This window comes from Zea mays, chromosome 9 (genome assembly GCF_902167145.1).
Source record: "Zea mays cultivar B73 chromosome 9, Zm-B73-REFERENCE-NAM-5.0, whole genome shotgun sequence".
NCBI classification, from domain to species: domain Eukaryota; kingdom Viridiplantae; phylum Streptophyta; class Magnoliopsida; order Poales; family Poaceae; genus Zea; species Zea mays.
The window spans coordinates 58,480,222-58,495,394 of NC_050104.1; positions in this window are offsets into that span (position 1 = coordinate 58,480,222).

A 15,173-nucleotide genomic window follows, 5' to 3' on the forward strand; every position below is an offset into this window, starting at 1 on the left:
GAATGCATGTCCATCATATTTAGACCATGGAGACCCGTGCACTCTTGTTTTGCTTAGGAACCAGGTAGAAGACCGAAAGGGAAAAGGATTTGAACATGCTGGATTCGGACTGCAGAAGAACACCAACTTGTGACGGTCACCACGGTCACATGCGGGCTCGGATTGGAATGTTCAAGCACAACATGGAAAGCCTATCAAGTCTACTTTCAAATGGATCCGGAATTATAGTCATATCTGTTCTGAGGCCGCCGTAATCATTGTTTCCTTACCGAGACATTTCCTGCCTTTTCTGCCCATGGTGCTGCGTGACCCTATTTTGGCCCAATGGGTCGTGTATCAAGTTGGGTCCATTAGGGACGCATCCTAGGGTTGTAGCACGACCCCAATACCCTTGTGGTCGTCCTCCCATGTTTATAAACCCCCTAGCCGCCACCAAGAACAGCGGGTTTTGTTTAGATCAAGTTTAGCTCTCGCTACTTGCTTGTAAGCGCGCGTGCTGGTTCAGTCGCCCGTCTTCTTGTCTTCGGAACCCCACCATATTGGAGTTTGATTTTGAAACCTACATTTAGATCTGGTACTTGTTCTACTTGTTCTTGCTAGTTCTTCGATTGCTTGCAGGACGAGTGCCCTAGTTGCCAGGGTGTCACGCTCCACAAGATCGTGACAGCCATAGGAGGTGGTGTATCGGTTGCTAAGGCGCAGCGTCTTTGGAAGGCTGTAGTCGGGCCGTGAACGTCGTCTCCTCCCCCAATCGAGTTATTCCACACCCTCTCATCGAAAGATCGGGCAATCACCCAACGGGTGCACATCACCCTGTTTAACATCATTACTAAGCAGTGGTACAATTATTTAAGGGTGTAGTGGCCTTGCTGCTACTTTCCTTCTTTCCCAAAAGCAAAGATCAAGTGCCTACATCAAACAAGACAAGAGTGAGATGACACATCTCAGCAAGTAAAAAAGATCAAACAACAATTGGACAATGTAACAAACCGTAGTTCACAACTTCTTCTTGAATATCAAATTGCAGCAAGCAAACAAGATAACAACTACTCAGTTCAAAGATGAAACACAAAGTGAAGATCCACAATACCCACACCGCCATAACAGGTTCCACATTTCACCCGTGAATGCACATGGCTATAGATGCAGTAATGACTTCTACCTCCATACCTCTAAGGATATGAAGCTGCATCATACCCCTTCTCGGGCAACGTATGATGCTTATTGTACCGGTACGGTCGGACCATAAGATCGCGACGAAACTTCTATGCAAAGGATGATGAATGCACTATGCATGTCAACAACTTGAGACCGCCCCAAATAATATGTGTTAAACATATACTTCCACCCCTTCCAAATAATAATCAACATGTGTAACTTGATCAAACCACACCATTAACATATGTAATTAATAGAACATGAATATCTTCAAGCAACGGTACCCAACAAGGAATATGAGGATGAACACAATTGACATAAATATAATCAAGTATAGGACACATTAATGAATCAACTTACACAGGACCCAGTAGCACAGGACCCAGAAGAGAAAACAAAGAAAGAAAAGAAAAAAGAATAAACTTCAATTTCTCTTCTTTTTGAAAATTGGGTATCACACTCTACCCCCCTTAAAAAGAATTCGACCTCGAATTCCGACGCTTCTATAGGAACGACAAAAGAAAGATTAATGAATCAACAAAACTCACCCAAAATGAAAAGTTCGGGATGTTTCTGCCGCATCAGCACCTCAAGTTCCCAAGTAGCCTCGCGCTCAGACTCATTAGTCCACAAGACCTTAACATACTTAATTGATCTCTTCCTCATAACACGCTCCGAGGACTCCAAGATACGCACCGGACGACACTCCAGAGTCAGATCCTACTGCACAGCAATTGCAAGCGATAAGCCAAGCTGCCCACCCGGGCCAAGATAGTGAACGGTCCAATGTGTCTCGGGCTAAGCTTTCTGGAGACACCGAACCGAACAACTCCTTTAGTAGGGGATACCCTGAGAAGGACTTGGTCACCCACTGCAAATTCCAAGTCCCGCCTCCTCACATCAGCATAACTCTTCTAACGGCTCTGAGCGGCCAAAATATTCTGATGAATTTCCCGAACCTTCTCAGAAGTCTGCTGAACCAAATCTGGACTAACCAGAGATCTCTCTCCCAAAGTCTCCCAGCACAAAGGGGAGATACACCGCCTGCCATATAATGCCTTAAATGGTGCCATCTTGGTGCTAGCCTGGTAGCTATTGTTATAAGCGAACTCAGCCAAAGCAAGATGATCCTCCCAGCTACCCTTCTAAGACAGAACACAAGCACGCAACATATCTTCCAAGGTTTGGATAATTCACTCCGACTGACCATCCGTCTGAGGGTGAAAAGCGACACTAAGTGAGAGCTTGGTACCCAATGCACTGTGAAGACTCTCCCAGAATTTGGATACCAATTTGGAGTCTCGATCAGAAACAATAGACTTAGGCACCCCGTGAAGCCTGATTACTTCCTTCATATACAAGGGAACCAACTCTGCGGACCTGCTAAGGGCATCAGCCACCACATTTGCCTTCCCTAGGTGATAATGAATGGACAAATCATAATCTTTAATCAATTCGAGCCACCTATGCTGCCTCAAATTCAGCTCCTTCTAAGTGAAAATATATTTGAGACTTTTATGATCGGTGAAAATGTCACAAGACTCGCCATAAAGATAATGCCTCCATGATTTTAGAGCAAAGACCACCGCGGCCAATTCGAGATCATGAGTTGGATAATTCCCCTCATGCTTCCTCAACTGCCTTGAGCCATAAGCAATCACTCTGCCTTCCTGCATCAACACACATCCAAGACCAATTCGAGAAGCATCCATATAAACTGTGAAACACTTACCACTCTCAGGAAAAGCTAGGATAGGAGCGTTCACCAACTTGTTCTTCAATGTCTGATAACTGACCTCGCAATCGTTGGACCAGACGAAAAGAACAACCTTCTCCAAGAGTCTAGTCAAAGGCTTAGCAATGTTGGAAAAATTTGGTACAAAGCGTCGATAATATCCGGCAAGCCCCAAGAAACTACGGATTTCAGAGGCACTAGAAGGTCTCTTCCGCTCCACCACAGCCGCGACATTCTTGGGATCAACCGCAATGCCCTGCTGATTAATCACATGACCCAGGAAAGCCATTTCGGACAGCCAAAAGGCACACTTCTTCAATTTGATAAAACTGATTCTTCCTAAGAGCACCCAAAACAAGACGGAGATGCCGCTCAAGCTCTGCCTCGGTCTTTGAATAAATCAGAATATCATCCAGGAACACGACCACAAAGTCGTCCAAGAACTCATGTAACATCCTATTCATTGCTTTCATAAAAGCAGCAGGGGCATTAGTTAAGCCAAAAGACATGACTATGAACTCGCAATGCCCATACCTGGTGCAAAAGGCTGTCTTCTCAATATCCTCCTCACGAATCCTCAATTGATGATAACCAGAGTTCAAATCAATTTTGGAGAACACCTAGGCACCCCTCAACTGTTCAAAGAGAACCTCAATACGGGGTAGCGGATATTTATTCTTGATTGTCACTTGATTCAAAGCACGATAATCCACACATAACCTCTTGCTTTTATCCTTCTTCTCAACAAACAATACTGGGGAAGCCCATGGCGACCTGCTAGGCCTAATGAAACCCTTAGCCAGCAGATCATCCAATTGTCGCTTCAATTCAACCTGCTCCTTTGGAGCCATCCAATACGGGGCCTTATGAATAGGCTGCGTACCCGGAATCAGTTTGATTTCAAAAGCTGCATCGCGCTCCGAAGGAATGCCTGGAAGCTCACACACGGATGTCCTGCACCCGCAAGGCAACCTCACCCTCCACCACCATGGAGAAAAAGATTACCGACTTCCTTTACCGATGATCCAGAAGCAATTGCGACAACAAGGATAACGTGGACTTTGGAGAACGTCCCAAGAATACCACCCCCTACCCGACGGCGCTTGCAATAACACTGTCTTCCAAAAACAGGAAATAACTGCGCGATACTGAGATAACCAATCCATACCCAAGATAACATCAAATGCCCCCAGGGAAATCACAACAAGATTAGCTGAAAAGACCTCATCAACCAGAATGACAGAACAACCCTGACAAACTAAACAACTACTAATGAATAGCAGAACTAACCATAATTGGGTGACCCAACCTCTGCACCGAAAGACCAGCCCGCGACACAAAATTCTCCGAAACAAACGAATAGCTAGCGCCGGAGTCAAAAAGAGCATGGGCCACAAACGAATCAACTGAAATCGTACCTGTCACCACATCTCCCTGCTCTCTGCCATCCGCAGAGGGTAGCACATATGCTCCGGAAATACCCGCAGAAGAGGAAACTCCAGGAGTGAAGTTAACAAAAGAACCCCACTGAGTCGACGGATGAGGCAGACACGGAACTCCAAACTGAGGTGGTATAGGAGTAGTTAGGGCAGGAGTAGGCGCGACCAAAAACTGAGGAAAACTCTTCATAGGCACGAACTGAGGAGTCCTGGGCACAAAGAACTGTTGCGGAGAAAGTGGCACTAAAAATTGCTGCTCAGCGCTTGACATCATGTTGACAGTGCCCTGAGAAGAGGAGGAAGTCACTGGCTCCCATCTGAGCTTCCCATTGGGATTCCTCCTACACACCACATCCTTGTGATCTTGGCTGCAGATAGAGCACCTGCCACTCCACTGACACTCGGCATGGCGATGCACATCACCACAACACAAACACATCAGCCCTAGCCTGGGCTTAGGAACAGCCCAATACCTCTGAGTACTTCTTCCCAAAGTACCTAATTTAGAGGATTTGCCATGGTAGGGGTGAAAGGGAAATGTGCCCTTGGGCCATTTCTAGTATATTTTGGTGATTAAGTGCCCAACACATATTGAGTGAGTAATTATATGCCAAATGATGAATGAAGTGCAAATCGACAAGAAGGTATGGTTCTAGACTTAGTACATTGGTTTTTATGTACTAATATATTTGTCTAAGTGCTAGAATCAGGAAAAGAAAAGGATTGGAAAAGAGTTGGCTGTGTACAGCCAACTGCTGCTCAGTCTGGGTGCACCGGACAGTGTCCGGTGGTGCACCGGATAGTGTCCGGTGTACCAGGCTGGGCACTGGCGAACTGGCCACGCTCGGGAATTCGTCGGCGACGTACGGCTATAATTCACCAGACTGTCCGGTGGTGCACCGGACTGTCCGGTGAGCCAACGGCCGCCAGCTCAACAGTCGGCCGCCAAATCCGCGGGCGACGCGTGGCCCGCTCCAACGATCGGCAGGGGGCACCGGACTGTCCGTTGTGCATCGGACAGTGTCCAGTGCGCCAACGGCTACAACTCTGCAACGGTCGGTTGTGCCATTTTAGGAAGGCGATCTGCACCGGACACTCAACAGTGCCTGTCCGATGCGCCACCCGGAAGAAGGCAAGAATTGCCTTCCCAGATTGCCTCCAACGGCTCCTAGCTGCCTTGGGGCTATAAAAGAGGCCCCTAGGCGCATGGAGTAGATACCCAAGCATTCCTTGATCATTCCTAAGCACCAAGACTCCATTCTCGCGCATTCGATTCTTTGAGATAGTGACTTGAGCTCCATTTGAGTAGAGAACTCCTTGAGTTGTGTTGTGAGCTTAAGTTGTGGCTTGTGTGCGTGATTGTGCTCGTGTTTTGAGTCTTGGGTGTGTTGCTCTTCCCAACCTTACTTCCGTGCTTCTTTGTGATCATCAATTGTAAGGGCGAGAGGCTCCAAGATTGTGGAGATTCCTCGCAAACGGGAAAGAGTATAAGAAAGAAAAACACCATGGTATTCAAGTCGATCATTGGATCACTTGAGAGGGGTTGAGTGCAACCCTCGTCCATTGGGACGCCACAACGTGGAGTAGGCAAGTGTTATACTTGGCCAAACCACGGGATAAATCACCGTGTCTCTTGTGCTTATTTTCCTTGTGACCATTGTGTTTCACAAGAGTTCGATCCTTAGCCACTTGAATTCATTGTGCTAACACATAACCAAGTTTTGTGGCTACAAGTTTTAGATTTTTACAGGATCACCTATTCACCCCCCTCTAGGTTCTCTCAATTGGTATCAGAGCCGTTCTCTTCACAAAAGGGACTAATCGCTCGAAGAGATGGATCCTAAGGGAAAGGGGATTGTGGTCAATGACAAGACAAAGGAGTCCATCGTCAACGAGCCAAAAGATGATAAGCCCTCGGACTCTGGCTCGAGTCATAAGAAAAGAGATGGGAAGAAGAAGAGGTGCATCAAGAAGATCGTCTACTATGACAGCGACGAGTCTTCTTCCCGAAGAAACGATGACTACGACGAGAAAAAGAAACCGGTTAACTCAAACTTTTCTTTTGATTATTCTCGTATTCTGTTTAACTCCAATGCTCATTTACTTTCAATTCCACTTGGGAAACCTCCGCATTTTAATGGAGAACACTACTCATTTTGGAGTCACAAAATGAGTAGTCACCTATTCTCTCTCCATCCAATTATTTGGGAGATCATTGAAAACAGAATGCTTTTTGATAGTACTGACAACCCCGTTTTCATTAATGAGCAAATCCATAAAAATGCACAAGCTACCACTGTTTTGCTAGCATCCTTGTGCAGGGACAAGTACCACAAGGTGAGCGGCTTGGATAACGCCAAGCAAATTTGGGACACCCTCAAGATTTCTCATGAGGGGAATGACGCCACCATGATCACCAAGATGGAGTTGGTGGAAGGCAAACTGGGAAGGTTCACGATGATCAGGGGGGAGGAGCCAACCCAAACGTACAACAGGCTCAAGACCCTGGTCAACAAGATCAGGAGCTATGGAAGCACAAGATGGACGGACCACGACGTCGTCCGACTTATGCTCAGGTTCTTCACTGTACTTGATCCTCATCTTGTGAACTCAATCCATGAGAATCCTAGGTACACCAAGATGACGCCTGAGGAAATACTCGGAAAGTTTGTAAGCGGGCGTATGATGATCAAGGAAGCAAGATACGTTGATGAGGCATTGAATGGCCCAATGCCCATCTACGAGCCTCAAACCGTTGCTCTCAAAGCAACAAGTAGCAAGGATGCACTACCTAGCAAGGTTGCGCAAGTTGAGGCGGCCGGGCTAAACGAGGATGAAATGGCCTTCATTATCAAGCGTTTCAAGACAGCGCTAAAAGGACAAAAGAAGCATCCCAACAAGAGCAAAGCAAAGGGAAAGCGCTCCTGATTTAAATGTGGTAAGACTGGTCATTTTATAGCAAATTGTCCCGATAATGCTAATGACCAGGAACAAGAAAAAGGCGAGAAGAGGGAGAAGAAGAAGGCCTACAAGAAGGCGAAGGGCGAGGCACACCTAGGCAAAGAGTGGGATTCGGATTGCTTTTCGTCCGACTCCGACGACGAAGGACTCGCCGCCTCGGCCTTCAACAAGTCGTCACTCTTCCCCAACGAGCGCCATACTTGCCTAATGGCAAAGGAGAAGAAGGTAAGCGCTCGAGAAACTCCTAAATATACTACTTCTAGCGATGAAGATTCTAGTGATGATGAAGTAGACTATTCTAGCTTATTTAAAGGTTTAGATAGAGCCAAGGTAGAAAAAATCAATGAATTGATTGATGCTCTAAATGAAAAGAATAGACTTTTAGAAAAGCAAGAGGATCTCTTATATGAAGAGCATGATAAATTTGTAAGTGTGCAAAAGTCTCTTGCTTTAGAGGTTAAAAGAAATGAAATGCTTTCTTGTGAATTATCTACTTGTCATGAAACTGTGTCTAACTTAAAGAGTATTAATGATGATTTAAATGCTAAGCTAGAAGTAGTAAATAAATCTAGTTCTTGTGTAGAGCACGTTGTGATTTGTAATAGGTGTAAGGACTTCAATGTTGATGCATGTGTTGAGCACCTTACTTCTATTACAAAACTTAATGATGAAGTAGCAAGTCTTAATGCCCAACTTAAGACTTGCAAAAATGACTTTGATAAATTAAAATTTGCTAGGGATGCCTACACCGTTGGTAGACATCCCTCAATAATTAAGGATGGGCTTGGCTTTCGAAGGGAAGCCAAGAACTTAACAAGTCAAAGGGCTCCAATTTCCAACAAGGAGAAAGGGAAGGCCCCAATAGCTAGTAGTAGTCAAAAGAATCATGCTTTCATGTACCATGATAGAAAATATTCTAGAAATTTTTATTATAATAGGAGTTATAATGTTTTCCACTCACATGGCATGATTGCTTCGAGTTCCAATGTTAATGGTAGGTCTAGGAGAAATTTTGTGTCTCATGCTCCTCGGAAAGTCTGTAATAAACCTACCACTATTTTTCATGCTTGCAACACTACATTTGTTCTTTCATGTAAAAATGAAAAAGTGGTTGCTAAAAAGATGGGGGCCAAATGCAAGGGAGACAAGACTTGCATTTGGGTCCCTAAGGATATTGTTACTAACCTTGTAGGACCCAACAAGAGTTGGGTACCTAAAACCCAAGCCTAATTTGCCTTGCAGGTTTATGCATCCAGGGGCTCAAGCTGGATTATCGATAGTGGATGCACAAACCACATGACGGGGGAGAAGAAGATGTTCACCTCCTACGTCAAAAACAAAGATTCTCAAGATTCGATCATCTTTGGAGACGGGAATCAAGCTTGTCAAGCAGGTAAATAGGTGGGAAGTACTCATCATAGCAAGAATGTGATGACCACATCAAGACCTCTGGAGCTACTTCACATGGACCTCTTCGGACCCGTCGCCTACCTCAGCATCGGGGGAAGTAAGTATGGTCTTGTTATTGTTGATGATTTTTCCTGCTTCACTTGGGTATTCTTTTTGCAGGATAAACCAGAAACCCAAGGGACCCTAAATTGCTTCCTAAGGAGAGCTCAAAACGAATTTGAGCTCAAGGTGAAAAAGATAAGAAGCGACAACGGGTCCGAGTTCAAGAATCTTCAAGTGGAAGAGTTTCTTGAGGAGGAAGGAATCAAGCACGAGTTCTCCGCTCCCTACACACCACAGCAAAATGGTGTGGTAGAGAGGAAGAACAGGACGCTTATATACATGGCGAGGACGATGCTTGGAGAATTCAAGACACCCGAGCGGTTTTGGTCAGAAGCTGTGAACACAGCTTGCCACGCCACAAACCGGGTCTACCTTTATTGCCTCCTCAAGAAGACGTCGTACGAACTTCTAACCGGTAACAAACCCAACGTTTCATATTTTCGTGTATTTTGGAGTAAATGTTACATTCTAGTGAAGAAAGGTAGGAATTCCAAATTTGCTCCCAAAGCTGTAGAAGGGTTTGTGTTAGGTTATGACTCAAATACAAAGGCGTATAGAGTCTTCAACAAATCATCGGGTTTGGTTGAAGTCTCTAGCGACGTAGTATTTGATGAAACTAATGGCTCTCCAAGAGAGCAAGTTGATCTTGATGATGTAGATGAAGATGATGTTCCAACGGATGCAATTCGCACCATGGCTATTGGAGATGTGCGACCACAGGAGCACCAAGAGAAAGATCAACCTTCTTCCTCAACGATGGTGCATCCCCCGACTCAAGATGAAGAACAGGCTCCTCAAGAGGAGGTGTGTGATCAAGAGGGAGCACAAGAAGAACAAGTTGTGGAGGAAGAAGCCCCACTGGCCCCTCCAACTCAAGTACGAGCGACGATTCAAAGGAATCACCCTGTCGACCAGATTTTGGGTGATATAAGCAAGGGAGTAACTACTCGCTCCAGATTAGCTAATTTTTGTGAGCATTACTCGTTTGTCTCTTCTATTGAGCCTTTTAGGGTAGAAGAGGCCTTGCTAGATCCGGACTAGGTGTTGGCCATGCAAGAAAAGCTCAACAACTTCAAGCGAAATGAAGTTTGGACCCTGGTGCCACGTCCCAAGCAAAACGTTGTGGGAACCAAGTGGGTGTTCCACAACAAATAGGATGAGCACGGGGTGATGACAAGGAACAAGGCTCGACTTGTGGCAAAAGGTTATGCCAAGTCGCATGTTTGGACATTGAGGAGACTTTTGCTCCTGTGGCTAGGCTAGAGTCTATTCGCATTTTGTTAGCCTATGCCGCTCACCATTCTTTCAAGTTGTTCCAAATGGATGTGAAGAGCGCTTTCCTCAACGGGCCAATCAAGGAGGAGGTGTACGTAGAGCAACCCCCTGGCTTTGAGGATGAACGGTACCCCGACCACATGTGTAAGCTCTCTAAGGCGCTCTATGGACTTAAGCAAGCCCCAAGAGCATGGTATGAATGTCTTAGAGATTTTCTAATTGCTAATGCTTTCAAGGTTAGGAAAGCCGATCCAACTCTATTCACTAAGACTTGTGATGGTGACTTATTTGTGTGCCAAATTTATGTCGATGACATAATAGTTGGTTCTACTAACCAAAAGTCTTGTGAAGAGTTTAGCAGGGTGATGACTCAGAAATTTGAGATGTCGATGATGGGCGAGTTAAACTACTTCCTTGGGTTCCAAGTGAAGCAACTCAAGGATGGCACCTTCATCTCCCAAACGAAGTACACGCAAGACTTGCTCAAGCGGTTTGGGATGAAGGACGCAAAGCCCGCAAAGACTCCAATGGGATCCGACGGACATGTCGACCTCAACAAAGGAGGTAAGTCCGTTGATCAAAAGGCGTACCGGTCTATGATAGGTTCTTTTCTTTACTTATGTGCTAGTAGACCAGATATTATGCTTAGCGTTTGCATGTGTGCTAGATATCAATCTGGCCCAAGGGAATGTCACCTTGTGGCCGTTAAGCGGATTCTTAGATATTTAGTTGCTACGCCTTGCTTCGGGATCTGGTATCTAAAGGGGTCTACCTTTGACTTGATTGGATATTCAGACTCCGATTATGCCGGGTGCAAGGTTGATAGGAAGAGTACATCAGGGACGTGCCAATTCCTAGGAAGGTCCCTGGTGTCTTGGAGTTTAAAGAAACAAACTTCCGTTGCACTATCCACCGCTGAGGCCCTGTATGTTGCCGCAGGACAATGTTGCGCGCAACTACTTCGGATGAGGCAAACCCTCCGGGACTTTGGCTACAATCTGAGCAAAGTCCCACTCCTATGTGATAATGAGAGTGCAATCCGCATGGCGGATAATCCTGTTGAACACAGCCGCACTAAGCACATAGACATCCGGCATCACTTTTTGAGAGACCACCAGCAAAAGGGAGATATCAAAGTGTTTTATGTTAGCACCGAGAACCAGCTAGCCGATATCTTTACCAAGCCTTTAGATGAAAAGACCTTTTGCAGGTTGCGTAGTGAACTAAATGTCTTAGATTCGCGTAACTTGGATTGATCTATAGCATACATGTGTTTTATGCCTTTGATCATGTATTTTATGCATTTCAATCTATTTTGTTCATTTGTGGTGCTCAAGTTGTACACATGATCCTCGGACCTCACATGTCCATTTGCAATTGAAGCACTTATTTAGGGGGAGGCATGCTACAACTTGACACTTTGAGACTAACCTTGTGTTTGAGTTTACTTGTTTGAGTCTCAAAAGTGGATTGAAAGGGAAAGGTGGACTTGGACCATGAAAGACTTCCACTGCACTCCGATGAGAGGGTAATTAACTCCAAGTTCATCTCTATGCTCTTATTGCCTTTTTGCTCTTAATTGACAATTTTGGTGAGGCAATGAGGTTAAAGGGCCAAGATTGATCCTGTTTTGGTGCTTGATGCCAAAGGGGGAGAAAATAAGGCCAAAGCAAATGGATCAGCTACCACTTGTGAAATTTGTGAAAAAGAGTAGAGTAGAACTTTTGATTTGTCAAAACAATTCTTACTATCAAAATTTGGTCTCTTGTGGGGAGAATGTTTGATTATGGGAAAACGGGGGAGTTTTTGGCTCTTAATCATTCTTACTCTTGGATTATCTCTCTTTGTGTCTAAACATGTGTGTTTAACTTAGAGATAGGAAAATGAATTTGATTTGTAAAACAAACCAAGTGGTGGCAAAAAACGATCCAAATATGTCAAATCTTGTAAGAGACAATTTTTTGTTCTCAATTGCATTGATGTTGCACTTCTATTTGTTGCTTTTTGATGTGTTGGCATAAATCACCAAAAAGGGGGAGATTGAAAGGGAAATGTGCCCTTGGGCCATTTCTAGTATATTTTGGTGATTAAGTGCCCAACACATTTTGAGTGAGTAATTATATGCCAAATGATGGATGAAGTGCAAATCGACAAGAAGGTATGGTTCTAGACTTAGTACATTGGTTTTTATGTACTAATATATTTGTCTAAGTGCTAGAATCAGGAAAAGAAAAGGATTCAAAAAGAGTTGGCTGTGTACGGCCAACTGCTGCTCAGTCTAGGTGCACCGGACAGTGTCTGGTGCGCCAAGCTGGGCATTGGCGAACTGGCCACGCTCGGGAATTCGTCGGCGGCGTATGGCTATAATTCACCGGACTGTCCGGTGGTGCACCGGACTGTCCGGTGAGACAACGGCCGCCAGTGCAACGGTCGGCTGTCAAATCCGTGGGCGACGCGTGGCCCGCTCCAACGGTCGGCAGGGGGCACCGGACAGTGTCCGGTGCGCCAACGGCTACAACTCTGCAACGGTCGGCTGTGCCATTTTAGGAAGGCGATCTGCACTGGACACTGAACAGTGCCTGTCCGCCACCCGACAGAAGGCAAGAATTGCCTTCCCAGATTGCCTCCAACTGCTCCTAGCTGCCTTGGGGCTATAAAAGAGGCCCCTAGGCGCATGGAGTAGATACCCAAGCATTCCTTGATCATTCCTAAGCACCAAGACTCCATTCTCGCGCATTCGATTCTTTGAGATAGTGACTTGAGCTCCATTTGAGTAGAGAACTCCTTGAGTTGTGTTGTAAGCTTAAGTTGTGGCTTTTGTGCGTGATTGTGCTCGTGTTTTGAGTCTTGGGTGTGTTGCTCTTCCCAACCTTACTTTCGTGCTTCTTTGTGATCATCAATTGCAAGGGCGAGAGGCTCCAAGATTGTGGAGATTCCTCGCAAACGGGAAAGAGTATAAGAAAGAAAAACACCATGGTATTCAAGTCGATCATTGGATCACTTGAGAGGGGTTGAGTGCAACCCTCGTCCATTGGGACGCCACAACGTGGAGTAGGCAAGTGTTATACTTGGCTGAACCACGGGATAAATCACCGTGTCTCTTGTGCTTATTTTCCTTGTGACCATTGTGTTTCACAAGAGCTCGATCCTTAGCCACTTGAATTCATTGTGCTAACACTTAACCAAGTTTTATGGCTACAAGTTTTAGATTTTTACAGGATCACCTATTCACCCCCCCCCCTCTAGGTTCTCTCAAGGGGTGGTGGCGCTGGTGCTGAGACTTGCCCCTCTTGTGGGCTGGACCCCCAATGTTTCCCCTCCTCGCGTCCTGGCCATGAGGCTGATCAAAACCCGAAGAATTCTGTGACTCCATGGTGTACTGGTGTTGCATGTCCACACCAAATGCCTGCTCCACTGTAGTACGAAAATCCACCAACGGAAAGGCGCCCAAAGCATGCCTGATAGAAGGTTTCAGGCCCTGACAGAACTGGCTCGCCTTCTCCATCTCATTGTAAGCCACATGAGGAACAAAGCAGACCATCTTGTTGAAGCTCACTTCATACTCAGTGACGGACTTCTTCTCTTGCTTGAAAGACTGCAAATCAATCTTAATTTTCTCCAGAAAAGTGACCGGGTAGAACCTCCTCTCAAACTGCCTGATGAAAACATCCCAGGACAGGACTCCTGGTGAAGAGGAGTGAGCTGTCTGCACGCCTCTCCACCAAATTTGAGCCTCTCCCTTCAGCAGCTGTGTGCCAAAGCGAACACGATCACCATACACAATCTCAAAGACGTCCATCTTATCCTCCACATAAGTCAGCCAATCTGCCGCCTCGACCGGAGTACCACTGCCATCAAAGGTGTCCAGCTTCATGCCCATCCACTGCACCAGAGAAAGACCACTAACGGGAAGGGGCGCCTCAGCCCCGCCACCCGGAGCAGCACCCCCAGGGACAGCGCCTCCGGGACTCCTCCACCTCCAGCACCCTGAGCACCATCCACAGGGGCAACATGAATAGCTTGCCTCAGAATGGCCAACTCCTGCTGCATGGCCTGCATTGCGGCTAACATTGCCGCCGGACTCATAGAATCCCCACTAGGAACTTGCAGGCTGCCATGAGCCTACGAGGCGGCATAACTGCAGCCACAACAGTAAGTAAATAAGTAAATAAGGTTGGCATAACACCTCATCAAATGATGTCAAACCAGCACTAACAATAACATAATATATCAATAGTAAAACAGGAAACCCATCCTATATGTGCAGTGTGTCAATTTATCATTATTTCACTTGCTAGGACCTACAACCTATTCCTCTGATACCAACTATAACACCCAATTGCTCCCACCCAATGAATGTTACCAAATACCCTTCCCACAAAACTTAAACAACATGAGAAAAGAAATGGAGACATAACGTAAAGAAAAAAAATCCGGCAACATGTCCCTTGAAAGTAGCATAACGAGAGGAACATAAAGTTTATACATAATGTAAAAGAAAGATAGTCCATAGAGTATAATCAGAATGCAAAGGTAGTAATGAATATTCATGACCAAAATAAAAGAAAGGAAATCCAGCCAACCCAAAAGCAAATTCGACTACCATGAAGGTTAGAACATATAAATCCCCTAGACTTGAACCCCTATTTAACATCATTACTAAGCAGTGGTACAATTATTTAAGGGTGTAGTGGTCGTGCTTCTACTTCCCTTCTTTCCCAAAAGCAAAGATCAAGTGCCTGCATCAAACAAGGCAAGAGTGAGATGACACATCTCAGCAAGTAAAAAAGATCAAACAATAATTGGACAATGTAGCAAACCGTGTTTTCATGACCACATAGTTCACAACTTCTTCTTGAATATCCAATTGCAGCAAGCAAACAAGATAACAACTACTCAGTTCAAAGATGAAACACAAAGTGAAGATCCACAAAACCCACACCGCCATAACAGGTTCCACATTTCACCCGTGAATGCACATGGCTACAGATGCAGTAATGACTTCTGCCTCCATACCTCCAAGGATATGAAGCTGCATCATACCCCTTCTCGGGCAACGTATGATGCTTATTGTACCGGTACGGTCGGACCAT